General features: G+C 41.7%; 1 pseudogene; it reads right to left on the bottom strand.

Moving 5' to 3' along the window:
* Positions 1–13,266: 13,266 nt before the first annotated feature.
* On the bottom strand, positions 13,267–14,434 carry LOC125402683 (olfactory receptor 2AK2-like; annotated as a pseudogene).
* Positions 14,435–15,887: the final 1,453 nt, after the last annotated feature.

The raw sequence follows: 15,887 nt of genomic DNA on the forward strand, positions 1-15,887 counted from the left end.
TCCTCAAGGAACTTTTAAATGAAATCATGATACATGTGATCATTTTCATAAAAGAGACATAGAAAAGGAAGGTGATATGCTCCAAGGGACAGATCCACCTGAGCCGCATCTTCTGAGGAGGAACGGCTAACATCCTCCAGCCTCTAATCTCAACATATGAATTTAAAAATTATTGCTTTTGCCTTATCTAAATAAACCTTCCATTAAAAATTTCAGTGGAAAGTGGAAGTTATACAAAATGCTGTCATTATTCTTACTCTCTCAGGTGCTTTAGTGTCTCCAATGGTCTGGCTACCTAATGAAGGGTGGAACTCACCGGGTTTCCTTCTCAGCCCTTCTGGGAAAACTAGTCTCTGGTCCACAATTAAATACACCATGTACAAAAGATGTGTTTCTTGAGAGTTGGTGTCTGCATTTCATTTCAGGAAAGCATTTAAAATAGCATTCATAATCAATTCTCAAAATATTTGTTCAAACTAGAATTAGTTACAATTGAAAATGTAAAGGCCCATTCTGGTTTTGATGTTCATGTGAGAGACTCTGCTGCTCATAAGTAACAAACTTAAATATACAGACCTTTGGAAAACTGTTGTGGGAGGCTGCTTATTTATCCTGGCTGCCCAGATCCAAAATAACCACACAGAATCTGCATTAACTAAATTACTGCTTGGCCTATTAACTTATGCACATTTCTATCTCGCTCTTTTATCTTAAGTGAACCCATTTCTATTATTTTATATTTTACCTTGAGGCTGGTGGCTTACCAACAAAGTTACTGCTGACCACTTATGTCTTTCTCCTCTGGCCAATCCAAGGCTTCTCTCTGACTCCGCCTCCTTTCTCCCAGCCTCTAGTTGAGTTTTCCCGCCTACTATACTTCTGCTAAGTCACTTGCCGAAACAGATTAATAAATAATAGATTTATTCTTTAACCAATAAAGTAACACATATACAGAAGGACTTTCCACACCAGAACACAGCACAAAGTAACAATGTGATGTTTCAAAGAGTTTATGATCCAGGCTTGAGTATGTTTCAGATATTGTAACATCCGTAAAAACCATCTTGATGACTGAAGGAGATTCATACTTCGTAAAGTTCCAGGAACATTCAAATGTGCTAATACTTCATTGTACCCCATGGAGAAGAATTTAGGTTGTAGCCAAGTGGCCACTTAATCTCTTCCTGTAGTAACAAGGTTTATTAAGGGGAATTTCAGTGAGATTGAGTAGAATGAATTTCCTTGCACACTGAGGTGAAATCCTTGAGCCCTTTGCTCAGGGAGACAAGGAAGCTTTGGCAGAGTGGTGACTGGATTTGGGATGCACAGGAAGCTGATGTGGGTTTTACAGCTTGAGCAGCTGGCTCCTATGCTCCTAGCCAATACACATGATTTGAATTTCCTTCCCTTTGTTGTAACAGATGCTATTAATTAGTTTGAACTATTTTTCTCTCCATTTTATAAACAATACTTTATAAAGGTATCAACAGCAGGAAATTCTAGTTTTCAGTGAATGTTGACCAAGAGTTTGGGTATGATCTCTAAGCTGATGACATTTCTAGAATGTGAAAAGACAAATCCACAGTATTGATCATAATAATCATCTTAGTAATCAGAAAATGGGAGGATTCCACTTTTCCCACGTGCCATGTACTAAGGGTGGTCAGTACCCGTCCTGCCACAAACTGGAAACATCCTAACCCCATCCAGGAGTCCTGATAATCCCTTAACCCTGTGCCATGTAGCCAAATACATGAACCAGGAAAATGTGGCACCAGGTCGTTGGGTACTATGGTGATGTCTTTGTGCTGGGGTAACATGACCCAGCACACCACCAGGGCGACCTAAGTGGGACAAGGAGGCCTGTGCACAGCTCTGAACTCTGGGATGGGGGAGTAGTGGAGTGGGCAGAACATGGGCCCACCTGGAACCTTGCAGTACCTGTCAGAGGGATTGTTGTTGTGAGCAGAGGTATGGTATATTGGTTCATGGGAGAGAGAGTCACAATGATTCAGATCCTATGGAACAGTGGTCTATCCAAGAGACGAGAGAGGAAGGGTAGGGGAGCTGAACCATTGTCCACCAGCAACACACAGGAAAGCTTGCCCTGTACTCTATGTGGGCAGCATAGCCGTGATATGGGATTCCCTTCTGTATGCTGTGAATATGTTTTACTACCATTGGTTAATAAAAGAAGCTGCTTCAGCCTATAGCAGGGCAGAATATAGTTAGGTGTGTAGAGATATAGAGAAAAAGAAGGTGCGATTAGGGAAATGCCATGTAACTGCCGAAGGAGACAGATGTGCCCCCAGAACCTTGTTGGTAAAATACAAGCATCATTCTAATACAAAGAATACTAGAAATGGGTTAATTTAAGATGTAAGATCTAGATAGAAATATGCTAAGCTATTGGCCAAACAGTACTGTAATTAATATAGTTTTGTGTGATTATTTTGTATCTGAGTGGCTGGGAAATGAACAAGTAGTCTCTATCAACAGATTGGTGTTCCAATATAGGCTGACTACATCCACATAAAACCTGAGAGAACTCTAGACACAAAAGAACAGAGTTTAGTGCAGCTTCTTAGTAGCCACATTTTTTTTTTTTGGATGGACTCTCTTGCTGGTGGAGAGCATGGACACTGTGGTTCCTTTAAGAGAGGTTTTCCTGACTCAGCACTGGCAGCAAAAGCTGCACTGCTTCTTTAGGGAGGGCTTCCTAGAGGTTTTCCTGACGCAGCACTGGCAGCAAAAGCTGCACCGCTTCTTTCTGGAGGGCTTTCTGGTTTGTGCTGGTTGCATGAGCAGCCCTGGATCTTTCAGGAGGCTGAGCACATAAATGGGGTCTGTGAGCAGCGTGTTACAAATTGCTTAGGGTGACATAGACCCGTTGAGACCCTGAAGCTGGGGCAATGTGCATAGCTCTCAGAGGCAATGAACATGCCTCTTCCATGTTGGACTGGGTGAAGACAAAAGGCAGGGCCTTGGAGTTGGTCTTAGCCATGCCTGCTTAACATTTTAAAAAAATTGTTCCTGGTCAAAGAATATTTTCAGATATGCAGTGAAGACTGATTCAGATGAAAAAGACCTCTAAATGGGTCACAGTCTTGGATAAATGTATGTAGGCTTGAAGAGAGAAGAAATAGTTATAAAAAGTAGTAAATGTTTTTTTAAATAGTCTACAGAGTAAAGGAGTAAAAAAGAATAAGCCACATAAAGATGGAATACACACAGAGAGTCTGGATTATGTATATTATTGTGTTTTCTTCGAATTTTTTGACTGTGAATGAGCTAAGTACAGAGAGATATTTGATTCTGGGGGCTGCTAAGCTAATCCAACATATATACTTTAAAGGTATCTTGACATCAAAATTTGAGTCTAAGAATATGTTGCTTTGGAAAAGAGGTACTACTTTTGTTTCCGCAGAGAATGAGAATCTGTGGATTCCTTCCAGACTAATGTGATTTAATGGACCAGGACCCCTTCAGAGGTTTCTGTGAATTCTAAAATTACTTTGCCCAATAAAAAGCAGGAAGCAGTTTGGATATAACTATAGCCCAAATCCCAAATATTGCTAATAAATGTTTGTTTATATTTAAAGAGAGATATGCTATAGAGATGAATATTATCTCTTGGTATGGATCATGGTTTATTTATAGAAGTTTAAGGTCAATTTTGTTATATGTATATTTATGCTCTTGATTAAGGTAGTGTGTCTGTGCAACTCATTTAAAAATGTAATGTATAATTAAGAGATACCGATTAACAAATGGTCATCTATAATAGTCAAGCTTGTAGTCATGTTAGTTAGGTTTTCTAGATGACCAGAGATATATTTCAGATGGATAGGTATTCTTAAAACCTTTCACAGACTTACAGAATATGGCATTTAAATGTTTTAAGAACTTAAGAGTTTCCATGACAATGAGACACATCTGCTTGTGGGAGTGCCAATCTATTTCAAGAGGATGATGGGCATCGAAGAGGATGCCTTATGGAGTTCGTTGGCCATTTGGGCAAGAAACTGCTCTTACCTGGACTGCTTGATGGCATGCTGTATGGACTGGACCTACATAACCCACAGAAAAATGACTTCTGAACTTGTCAAAAGAAGGTGAGACAGTCTTTCAGGGTTCCTGCTTCATGAAAGAGTCTGCCAGACATTCTGCAGGACACAGAAGAAAGCCACTGATGATTCTTGCTAGTACAAGGCATGAGAGATCTTCATATTTCCTGCTTCATGAAAAAGTCAGCCAGAATCTATGAACCTGTAGGATGAAGATGCATGCACCAATATTACAGAAGGACTTTGGGTGACTGTTCAGGTAGTGAGAGGTCTCTGTCAATTCTAGAGTTTTGGAAGTTGCTTACAATGCACTTCTTGGTTACTTAGGTAATATTATATCCTTCTGGAGTCTTTGATGGAGCTGCAGAATAGATAGTTATAATTATTGTTAATTATATGATATGATAAAATTATAGATAATTAAAGATATGATAAAAATAAAGTAGATATAAACATTATAACTGGAATCCTTGCTGGATACCCATATTGCTATATGCAATTTTGCTATGTTAAATTTAAAACCTTCCTTTTTATTTAGACAGGAAAGGGGAGATGATGTGGGATTCCCCTCTGTACGCTGTGAATATGTTTTACTACCATTGGTTAGCAAAAGAAACTGCTTCAGCCTATAGCAAGGCAGAATATAGTCAGGTTGGAAGGGATACAAAGAAAAAGAAGGCAGAATCAGGGAGACAGAAGGAGACAGATGTGCTCAGGAAACTTGCTGGTAAACCGCAAGCCTCATAGTAATACACAGAATAATAAAAATGGGCTAATTTAAGATGTAAGAGCTAGATAAAAATACACTTAAGCTATTGACCAAACAGTATTGTAATTAATATAATTTTTGTGTGATTATTTCTGGTCTGGGCAGCTGGGAAATGAACAGCAGCCTCCAAGTAAACAGCAGAGATCATCCTGTTGATGAGAACATGGCTGCCCACTCCAGACCCAGGTATAAGACATGACCCTGCCCTCCATCCTCCCCATCTATGATCTTCTGGAGTACAAGAAGGAACCTGACCTGCAGACCAAAGCTGTAGGATCTCAACAACACAAGGCAACAACAGCATATCCAGAAGCAGCCCAAACGAGTGCCCAGCATCAATAGGGTAGTAGAAACTAGAGCCCTCCAACAAAACCAGTGACTCTTTGCAAGTAAAGATCTATGGACAAAGGTGTTCACAGCGTGACTCACTGTGTCACACTGCAGCTTCCATGTTGAGATTTTAAAGGCTTTTCACTTTGCATTTGTTTGTTTGTTTGTTTGTTTATCTTTTTTTCCCTCTTAAATTTTGCATTATTTGGAGAGTGGGCAGGGCTAGAGGGTGGATGTGAAGGGATGAACAAATGGATGGGATCAAGACAGATGATGTAAAAGACACAGAGAATAAATAAAATCAAAAAAAGAAGGGGGGAGACAATTTCATACTCGATCTGGAGGATTCCCACAACCCGCCATGTGGAAACCCTAGGGATTGCAGAAGGGGGTTGATAAAGCTACAGAAGAAAACATTCAGAAACAAAACCACAAGACCGATCAAAGTTGGCATCGCAGCACCCAGATACCACAAACCATGCCTCCTGCTCACATCTACCTGTAGCCTCAATTCCTAGCAGCGCAGAGAAAGGAGGACGAAAGGAGCTTTCTGGTCTCCAGGCTAACTGAGCAAACCTGCACCCCAGGTTCAGGGAGAGCCTCTGCCTCAAAGAAATAAGTGGACAGTAATGAAAGAGGAGACACAACCCCTTCCTGTCTCCTGTGTGTGTGCACAGACCCATACGCCTCCTCCCCATCATGCTGACATTCACCCATATAGACACATACCCTCACAAACAAATAAATTAGACCCCTGCCAAAACAGTAAGTTGTTGAGACAATAGACAGTACCACAAAAATTTAAAAAATGGAGTAAAAAACTGTTTCCAGAGGAATGGTGAACAGCATGAGCAACTTGTTTCATTGTTGACAACACCTGAAAGTAAATTTTCTAAAATTCCCAATCTCAGTACATTCGGTGATAACATAAATATAGTAAGACCCAAATTCAGAATCACAGGTATGTTCATTTTTTTCTCTGGTTGCTGTGATAAACACTGCAAAAAAGCAGCCTAAGGGAGGAAGGATATAGTTTGGCTCACAGACCCAGAAGGATATGGACCATCAAGGAGGAAAGACATAGCATCAGGGAGAGAAGCCGTGGTGGTACTGACGGAAGGCTGTACTCTGGAGGCAAAGCAGAGAACAGGAAGAAGGGCTAAGCTACAAAAGCCCAAAGTCCATCACTAGTGACCCCCTTCTTCCAGTGACGCTCTTCCTCATGAAGATTCCACCTTTTGCAAAAGAACTAGCCGTTGGGGACCAACTATTCAGACACCTGAGTCCTTGGGGGACATTCCTCATTCAAACCTCCACATAACATGCCTGGTTCTCATAGGCCATCTCTTGATACAAAGTATATTTTTTTCAGTTTCAAATGTCCCCATCATCTTTAACATCCCAAACTTTCAAAAAGTCCAAAGTCCAGATGCTCTTCTGAGACTCAAGACAATTTTCTCTTTCTTTCTTTTTTCCTTCCTTCCTTCCTTCCTCGCTTCCTTCCTTCCTTCCTTCCTTCCTTCCTTCCTTCCTTCCTTCCTTCCTTCCTTCCTTCCTTCCTTCCTTCCTTTCTCTCTTTCTTCTTCTTTTGTATTTCGAGACAGGGTTTCGCTGTAGCTTTGTAGCCTGACTTGGAACTAGCTCTTGTGGATCAGGCTGGCTGCAAGCTCACAAAGATCTGTCTGCCTCTGACTCCCGAGTGCTGGGTTTAAAGGCACATGTTACCATCGCCCGGCTCAAGGGGATTTCTGTAGGCAGAGACTGCCTGTTTGTTTCCTGGCTGCCCAGACCAAAATAATCACACAGAACTTCACTGTTTGGCCAAAGACTTAGGCCAATCTAAATCCTAGTTAGATCTTTCATCTAAAATTAACCCATTTCTATCACTCTGTGTATCACCACGAGGTTGTGGCTTACCAGTAAAGGTTCTGGCCTCTTTCTTCTTCAGCAGCTACTGCTCCATGGCATTTCTTTGACTCTGCCTACTCTCTCTCTTTATCTCTTTCAGCCTGGCTATAGTCTGCCCTACAAGAGGCGAAAGCAGATTTATTCATTATCCAAAAAACCGCAACACGTATACAGAACAACATCTCACAACAAATTTCTAAATTGCAGCTCTCTATAAAATAAAAAAAATCCAAATAAATACCTTCAATATATAATGGTATGTAACACACAGTTCCCATCCAAAGGAGAAGGATGAATGCATTGCTGCAGAAGATCAGATCATGATCAAAACCCAGCAGAGCAAACACGTAACCATGCAGTTCCATGTCTGGCATCTAAGACTTGGAATCTTCTCAGTTCCAAAGGCATAGGTAGTCCCCACTGCTTCAAACTGGCTGCCTTTAGCACACATGGCCTCGGTCTTGGGACTTCTCCTCAACATGTCCACAGGTATCCTCAGCAGATGTGTCACAGTCTGGCATCTCCAATGTCCTGGCATCTCCATTACAGCCCAGGTTTCACCCTCACATCTTCATGCAGGGACTATGACCACGCCGCAGGTTTGCTTGACCTCAGCTGCTTTCCATGCACCCTCCCCATTTTTCATCTTTCTTGCCTTCAAATCGAGTTCCATGTGGAGAACTCTGCAAAGTTCTGCTGCCAGCTGGGCATGGAGCCTGTCTGCAGCATGTCCCACTAGACCACAGCTGCTTCCAGTTCTGATTCTGGCGAAACATCTCTTAGGCAACCACTCTCAAGGAGCAAGAACTCAGTTCAGGCTCTCTTTTCCTGTAAATTTTCTTCTTTACAACTCAGAGAGTTTGATAGGTAGAAATTTACACTAAAGATACTTTTTCAAGCAACAAGTTGTTCTTTGATGTCATTAACCTCTTTAAAAACTATAATAGCTTTCCCTTTGTGTACACTGCATAAACTTTAAGATTGCTCTTACACCTTTCCTCTCCAAAACCAATTAGTCCACTTTCCTTAAATTTAACCTCACTCTAACTCAAACCAAGAAAGACAAACATGCTATGTACTCACTTATAAGTGGATATTATCTGTTAGGTAAAAGATGATAATCATGCTGCAATCCACAGACCCAAGAAGGCTGAGCAGCAAGAAGGGCTCTAAGGGGAATGCAGGAATCTTCCTGGGAGGTAAATAAGAATGAATTAAGTGGAGGAACCTGGAGTCTGTGGGAATGGAAACAGGAAGGATCCATTAGGGGAGATTAGGGGAGAAGGAATGGCGGGAGAGACAACAGGAATTGGGGGGCATTGGAAGGACAATGGAAATCTAGTGCAGTAGAAAACTCAGGAATCTATGAGGGTGACCCTTAGTGAGGACTCTGAGTAATGGAGGATACTGAACCTGAACTGACCATCTTTTGTAACCAGGTAACTTCCAATGGTGGGACTGGGACATAAATCCAGCCACAGTCTGTCCTGCCTGCAAGATACACTGGAGCAATGGAAGCACAGAACTTGTTGGGGTGACAGCCAATTACTGGTTTAGTTTGAGACCCAAGCCATGAGAATGAGCCCAGGCCCCAAACTACTAGGATGGCCAGGAAATGGAAGCTGCTTAGCTCAGAGACTTAGGATAGAAAAAAATCAATAAAATGATTCCTAATAATATTCTTCTATACTCATAGATCAGTGCCTAGCCTAATTATCATCAGAGTGGTCTCCTCCAGCAGCTGATGGAAGCAGAGTCAGAGACCACAGAGCCACATAACAGTTGGAGTGAGAACCCAAATTAGAGATCTCCACTTAGTCCTCCCCCACCCCGAAGCTAAGGAAACCCCACAGAAGAAGAAGAAGAGAAGGAATTGCAGGAGCCAGGGCTCAGAGGCAGCAGAAGGACATGACCTAGGTGCTCACAGAGACTGATGCCAAAATCATGGCACCTGCACGGGTTTGCGCTAAGTCCTCTGTATATATGTTCTGGTTGTTAAGTGGTGTTTTGTGGGACTCCTAACAGTAGAAGTGGGGGTGTCTCTGACTCTCTTGCCTGCTCTTGAGACCCCTTTCCTCCTACTTCATTGCCTTGCCCACGCTTGATAAGAGGGTTTGTGCCTCGTCTTATTGTATCTTGTTTTGTCATGCTTGCTTGATATGCTTTGAAAGCCTGTTCTTTTCTGAAGGCATGCAGAGGAGGAGTGAATCTGGGCAAGCTGAGAAGTTGGGGTGGGGGATGGGCCAATAGGAGGAGTGAAGGGAGGGGAAACGATGGTTGAGATGTATAGTATGAAGAAAGAATAGATTTTAAAATTTAACCTTTTTCAAGTTCTCAGGACATGGGCTTAAACCAGATTTTTGATTAAAAGATCACACAAATGACTGGGGCTTAGTTTCTGGTAGAGTCCTTGTCGTCTCTGGAATCTCCTAAGCTAGCTTTCTACTGCCCACGTGTCTGTCAGCATTCTTGTCCCCAAGTTTCCACCAGAATGGCGCACTACGTTCCTCCTCCAGGCTAATGCCTTTCTACTCCAAAGAACTAAACTTGCCTTCAAGCCAGAGTCCAAAGGATCCCCTGTTAGGGTTCTCACAGCAAGGACTCTGTCTCTTGGCACCAATTCCATCTCAGTTTCTTTTCCTGGTGCTGTGCTAAGTCACCCTGATGACAGCAACTCGAGGGAGAAAGGTGTTCAGTTTGCAGTTCTGGAAGAATCCAGCCATCGGGATGGGGAAGACATGGAAGCAGGCAAGGAAGGCATGTGTACGGCCAGAAGGCTGGCTGGTCACATTGCGTCTGTACTCAGGAAGCAGAGCACAGAACAGGAAGTAGGGCAAAGGGTAACACAACTTCATGGCCCAGACTTAGTGACCCACTTCATTGAGGTTCCCTATAGTAAAGGTTCCAAGTCTTCCCAAACACCATTACTGTCTGGGGACTGAGCGTTCCAATGCAGGAATCTGTAGGGACAGATCACCCTCAAATTGCAACGATGGGGAATGCAGGAGGCTAGAGTTCTGAGGATACTTAGCAACTTCAGGCTTTCGATTATGAGAGAGTCTATGGAATACATTAAACTACAAGAAAACAAAATAACCAAAATGAGACGTTCATGGAGGCAATTCAGTTTTTATTAGAGCCAAGAAAAGGTCTAAGTATCATAAAAAACTATCACCCTAGTTATTGACATCAGTAACAAAGAAGCAATAATGAACCTCTAAAATATTTTATATCATATATATTATTATTATTTTAATTTTGTGTAAGTGTGGGTGTGGATATGTGCACATCAGTGCTGGTGTCCTGGAGACTAGAGGCCTTGAACACCGTGAAATTGAAGTTAGAGATAGTTGTGAGCTACCTCATATGGGTTCTGGAAACTGAACTGAGGCCTTCTAGAACAGCAGCCAGTGATATTAATAGCTGTGCCATCCTCAGAAACACCACTTTTAGGTATATATCGAAAGGATGCTCAATAATACCACAAGGTCATGTGCTTAACTATGTTCTAGCAGCATTGTTTGTCATAGCTAGAACCTGGAAACAACTTAAATGCCCCTCGACCGAAGAATGGATAAGGAAAATGAGGTACATTTACACAATAGAGTACTACATAGCAGAAAAAAAAAATGACATCTTGAAATTCGCAGGCAAATGGATGGAGTTTGAAAACATTATTTTGAGTGAGGTAACACAGACACAGAAAGACAATTATCACATGTACTCACTCATAAGTGGTTTTTAAACATAAGTTAAAGAAAACCAGCCTACAAATTCCGGAGAACCTAGACAGCCATGAGGACTCTAAGAGAGACATACATGGATCTAATCTGCATGGGAAGTAGAAAAAGACAAGATCTCCTGAATAAATTGAGAGCATGGGGACGATGGGAAAGGGTTGAAGGAGGGGGGAGAGGAAGGGAAGGGAGGAAAGAAAGATGTATAGCTCAATAAATAAATAAAAAAGAGTCAGTAGAAAGGAATTAAACAATAATCTAATACTTTGTAAAATTCTCAATCGTTGTTGAGCAAAAATACATATTTCAGTAAGCTATTTTAGGATTTTTTCTTTTAATATAAATATATTCCTACAAAAATAGTTATTTATTGCTTGTTTCTCTGGGGTCAGCTGTAGTTAGCTGGACAGCTCTGCTGATCTTGGCTGGACACACTTACCCTGAGCCTTCTGTGGCTTCTGACTGACCCTGACTGCGATGACTGACTTTGGCTACAGTGACTGACCTTTGCATAGGTGACCACTTTACTTGGCTGTATTCCTAGCATCTTTGTCCTCCAGGAGGCTGGGAAAGGCGTGTTCTCAAAGTGTTAGCAGAGATGCACAAGCCAACCAACCTACCAGCCCTACAGTGACATCACATCTACTCTCAGCTCAAGCCTTCTGGGGAGCCTTGTGAATTCAGTCAAGCATGAAACCAGCCATCTTCCCACTGGGCTGAGAAGCTGTATAGCAAAGAGTCCTGGTGCAGAGAGGGGTGAGGACAATGCTTGTGGCACACAGCAAGGTACATTCAATAATCCTAGAGGTGGTGACAATTTAAGCAGCTTTATTGACTCATTGTGAACATGCAATAAACTGTATATATTTTAAAAAAATAGCTGTGCCACCTCTGTAGCCTTGCAGCCGATATGCTTTAAAACTGAAAATTACTTGTTGTGTTATTTATAACAGTACTTCGGTGAATAGACTTTTCCATGTATTATTTCTTGGATTCCATAACAATAACTTGAATATTTTAAGAATTTGGGGACTGGGGAGTAGAATCAGAAGGTAAGAGCACGGACTGCTCATCCAGAGGAAAAACTGAATTAAATTTATGCCCAGACAATACTGAAGCATGCATGGGCAGTCTGAACATGGCGGTTCTGTTGAACTTTTGCATATTGAGTTTCATGGTCTAAGTTGATGAGGACAACTGACCAGGTCTCTACCTGAAGAGGGCACCAGATCTCATTACAGATGGCTGTGAGCCACCCTGTGGTTGCTGGAAATTGAAATCAGGATCTTTGGAAGAGCAGGCTATGCTCTTAATCACTGGACTATCTCTCCAGTCCCAGAGGACCTGGATTCAATTCCCAGCATCCACAAGGTAGTTCATCAGGATGTTTAACTTAAATTAAAACAAAAACAAAAGCCAGTGATTATAACAAAAAAAGCAAAGAAAAAGGAAGAGGAGAGAGAGAGAAAGAGAGAGAGAGGAAGCTGTGCATGTTAGCTCACAACTTTAATTCCAGCACCTGTGAGGTAGAGGTAGCAGAGTTTCTGTAAATTTGAGACCCTTCTGGTCCACAAAAAAAGCTCTGGAATAGCCAAGACAACATAGAGAAACACTGTATAAAAAAATCTATTTGTTTTCTTTTGAGATATGGCTTCTCTGTGTAGCCCTGAAATTTACTATATAGCCCAAGAAGGCCTCGAGATCACAAAAATTCACCTACCTCTGCCTTCCAGGGTGCTGGGATTAAAGGTATGTGACACCACTGCTGGGCAAAATATCTAATTCTTAAAAAGATATTCAGGGATTTCCTTGAAATAATATTGATGTTCTCAAAATTTTATTGTATATTAACCATGGACAAAACACAGAAATTGTCTATGGATTTCTAAAGCAGAAGCATCCTGGGGATGTTTGCCCTAATGCCCGGCTCACAAGCTGGCATAATGCTGGGAAATCAGCATAAAGGGGTGTGTGGAAAGAGACAGAGTCTGTGCTGACAGAAGGATCCGTTATAGTGCTTGTTACAACGCCATTAGTGAATTCTGGAGAAAGGTATTAATAAAGGGGAGTCAGCAAGACATCTTTAAACAGCTTAGGAGAAAGAGTAACACTAATTCTCCTGGTGATAGTCGCACAAGCATCAAAAGAAACAGTAAGATATCTCTGCCTCTATATCTTTCAGAATTGTCCGTAAATATGGTATAGTATAAGAGCAGACACACAGTCTTATGTAATAGCTGTCCCTGTAAAGGAAAGCCATAAAATATTTCATATTTTTGTAAATTATTTTCACACATGCAGCTGTCCTCATAAACTGCAGGAAGAGCTTCTAGTACAAGAGGTGGGCACGTGCATAGAAGGCGACTATACTGACTCACACAGTCTGAGAAGACATGGTGCCTTGCATCAGTGCAGAAGGTGGTAAAGCTCTGTGGAAAGCAACCCAGGATTCCAGGCAGCCAGAGATCCCAGGGACAAAGACAACGCCCTTGATCTCCCTCAGAGCCAACATTCAGATTCAGGCCATCAACTCGATGTGACACTGGGAGGACAAAGTTTCCTGCTCTTGTTGATTTAGTCAGACAACTTGATGAACTTCCCCTGGAACATCAATCCTGGCGTCTTCCCAGTTAATGTTAAAGACCAGCTTTTAGATCAGTCCACAAGGCAACACAAGGCCATGCTTTCTGTCACAATATCCATCATCCCATCTGTCTTCTCAGGGCTCCCATGACTTCCTTATTACGCAGACTATAAATAAAAGGGTTAAGAACAGGAGTGACGATTGAGTAAAACACAGCCAGAACCTTGTCCCTTGACGGAGAGTGCAGGGAGTGTGGCTGGCCATAAGTGGAGAGAGAGGTAACATAGAACATACTGGCCACAGTCAGATGGGAGGAGCAGGTGGACAGGGCTCTACTCTACCCTTTCCCTGAGCGCATCTGGAATACAACAACCAACACACGAGCATAGGAAGCTAGAATGGCCAGGAAGGGGAGCAGCAGAATGACAAGGCCACTCAAGACGATTGTGTGCTCATATTGGGATGTGTCTTCACACACCAATGGCAGGAGAGATGGAAGCTCACAAAAAAAGTGGTTAACAATCCGAGATCCACAGAATGGAAGTTGAAATGCATACAGCACATGAACTAAAGCATTGAAGGAGCTGCTGCTCCAGGCACAGGAAACCATGAAGCAGCAGATCTTCCTGCTCATGAGCACAGGATAGTGCAGGGGCCGGCAGATGGCTATGTACCTGTCATAGGACATGAAGCCCAGCAGCAGGGCTTCAGAGCCACCCAAGGTCAGAAACACAGTGGTTTGGATCTCGCAGCCCAGAAAGGAAATGGTCTTGATGTCTGACAGGAAGTTAGCTGCCATCTTGGGCACGGTGGTGGAGATGAACATCATGTCTATAATGGAGAGCTGGCTGAGGAGGAAGTACATGGGGGTGTGGAGTCTCCGGTCCAGCCTGATGAGGAGGACCAGTGTGATGTTGCCTATCAGAGCTACTGCAAAGAGGATGGTGATGACTGTGAAGAGGAGAGCGTCCATCTGGCCGTACTGGAAAAGACCCACCAAGATGAAGTCTGTCCCCCAGCTGTGGTTTCCCATTTCCATGGCTCAGATTGAACCATCAGAGCAGACACAATCTGGAAGGGACATGGTCTGATGAGGACTGCCCTTGGGGAGAAAGGAAATGACAGTTAACGTATGAGATAGATTGTTCTGGAATAGCTCTAGTGCAATCCCTCTTCCATTCTGTATATTACGATTTCATATGTTGAGAAATGCAGAATCATCAAATCAAGGAATCAAATTCCCTACTCCTGCACATTTCCCACGATTGAAGTCTGCAAATTCTTTCCTCTTAATATCTTGGTGAATGCAAATATGAAGGACAATAATATAAAATTAATACAAAGGGGAAGTAGGAGGAGAAATTTTTCAGAACTGCAGGATAAACATGTGCACTACAAATTATTTTGCTTATTTACTTTGTTTTTAAAAATTTTATTCTTCTCATAATATTCTTTATTTTGATGGGCTAAACTTAGGTTTTTGGCAATGAAACCATTCACTTTTATGACTAATTTACTGTGTCAGAATTGATCAAATATAGTGTAATTTTTTCATTACTTATTTCACCTTTCAGTTTTAATTTTATGTAGGGATTAAGGTTTCTGCCATATTTGCAAAGAAATTTACAATCCTTATGAATTAGAATTAACTTATTCACGTAAGATTAATGAGGAGAAAAAGGTACAATGGCATAAGAAATCACTTACTCGGAGCTGGAAAGATGGCTCAGCAGATAGGAGCACTGGCTGTTCTTTCAGAGGACACTGGTTGAAATCCCAGAACACACATGACAGCTCACAACTGTCTGTGACTTTTGTTTCAGGGAAATCCCATACTCTATTTTGGCCTCCATGGGTACTAGGTATACAAGTGTCGCACAGACATACATACAAGGCTAACACTCATGCACATAAAATTTTAAAAAGATAAATAAAAATTAACTGACTGAATTTGATTTGGTTCTTTTTCTTCTTTGAGGAACCGTGTGATATTTGCTGTAGGCTGACACAGAGCCTCGCTTCTCCATATCTGCACGGGACTCAAGCCCTGAAAAACACTGGCTCTAAATACCCCGTGAAACATCCGAAATAGTTCTACATTTCTTGGCATGTGTTTGATCTTGACTGACCACAGAGAGATCATTGCTGAGACACAGAGATGATGGATTGCTTACTATGAGACTAAAGCATTTTAAAGTTTTGAAATTGAAAAGTGGAAAATATCTTTACAAACATTGAATCGGCTGACTGGTTGAGTTAGAATTACCACAGTAGCAGAATTTTTTTCCGGTAGTAAGTATACATTTATTAGACTTTTGATTGTTATGGATATGTGCTGAACTTTCTGGATAAATGCACAAATATCAGAAGATATTGTACTCTCTGATCTTACCTTTCTTAAAGTACCTAAAATATTATCTCTTTCAATCTACTTCACCATTTTCTGTGGTTAAAAAATTCAGCAATAATGGCTTTAAGCTTGACATCTTTTA

This window comes from Myodes glareolus, chromosome 9 (assembly GCF_982192425.1).
Source record: "Myodes glareolus chromosome 9, mMyoGla1.1, whole genome shotgun sequence".
In the NCBI taxonomy this organism is placed as follows: Eukaryota; Metazoa; Chordata; class Mammalia; order Rodentia; family Cricetidae; genus Myodes; species Myodes glareolus.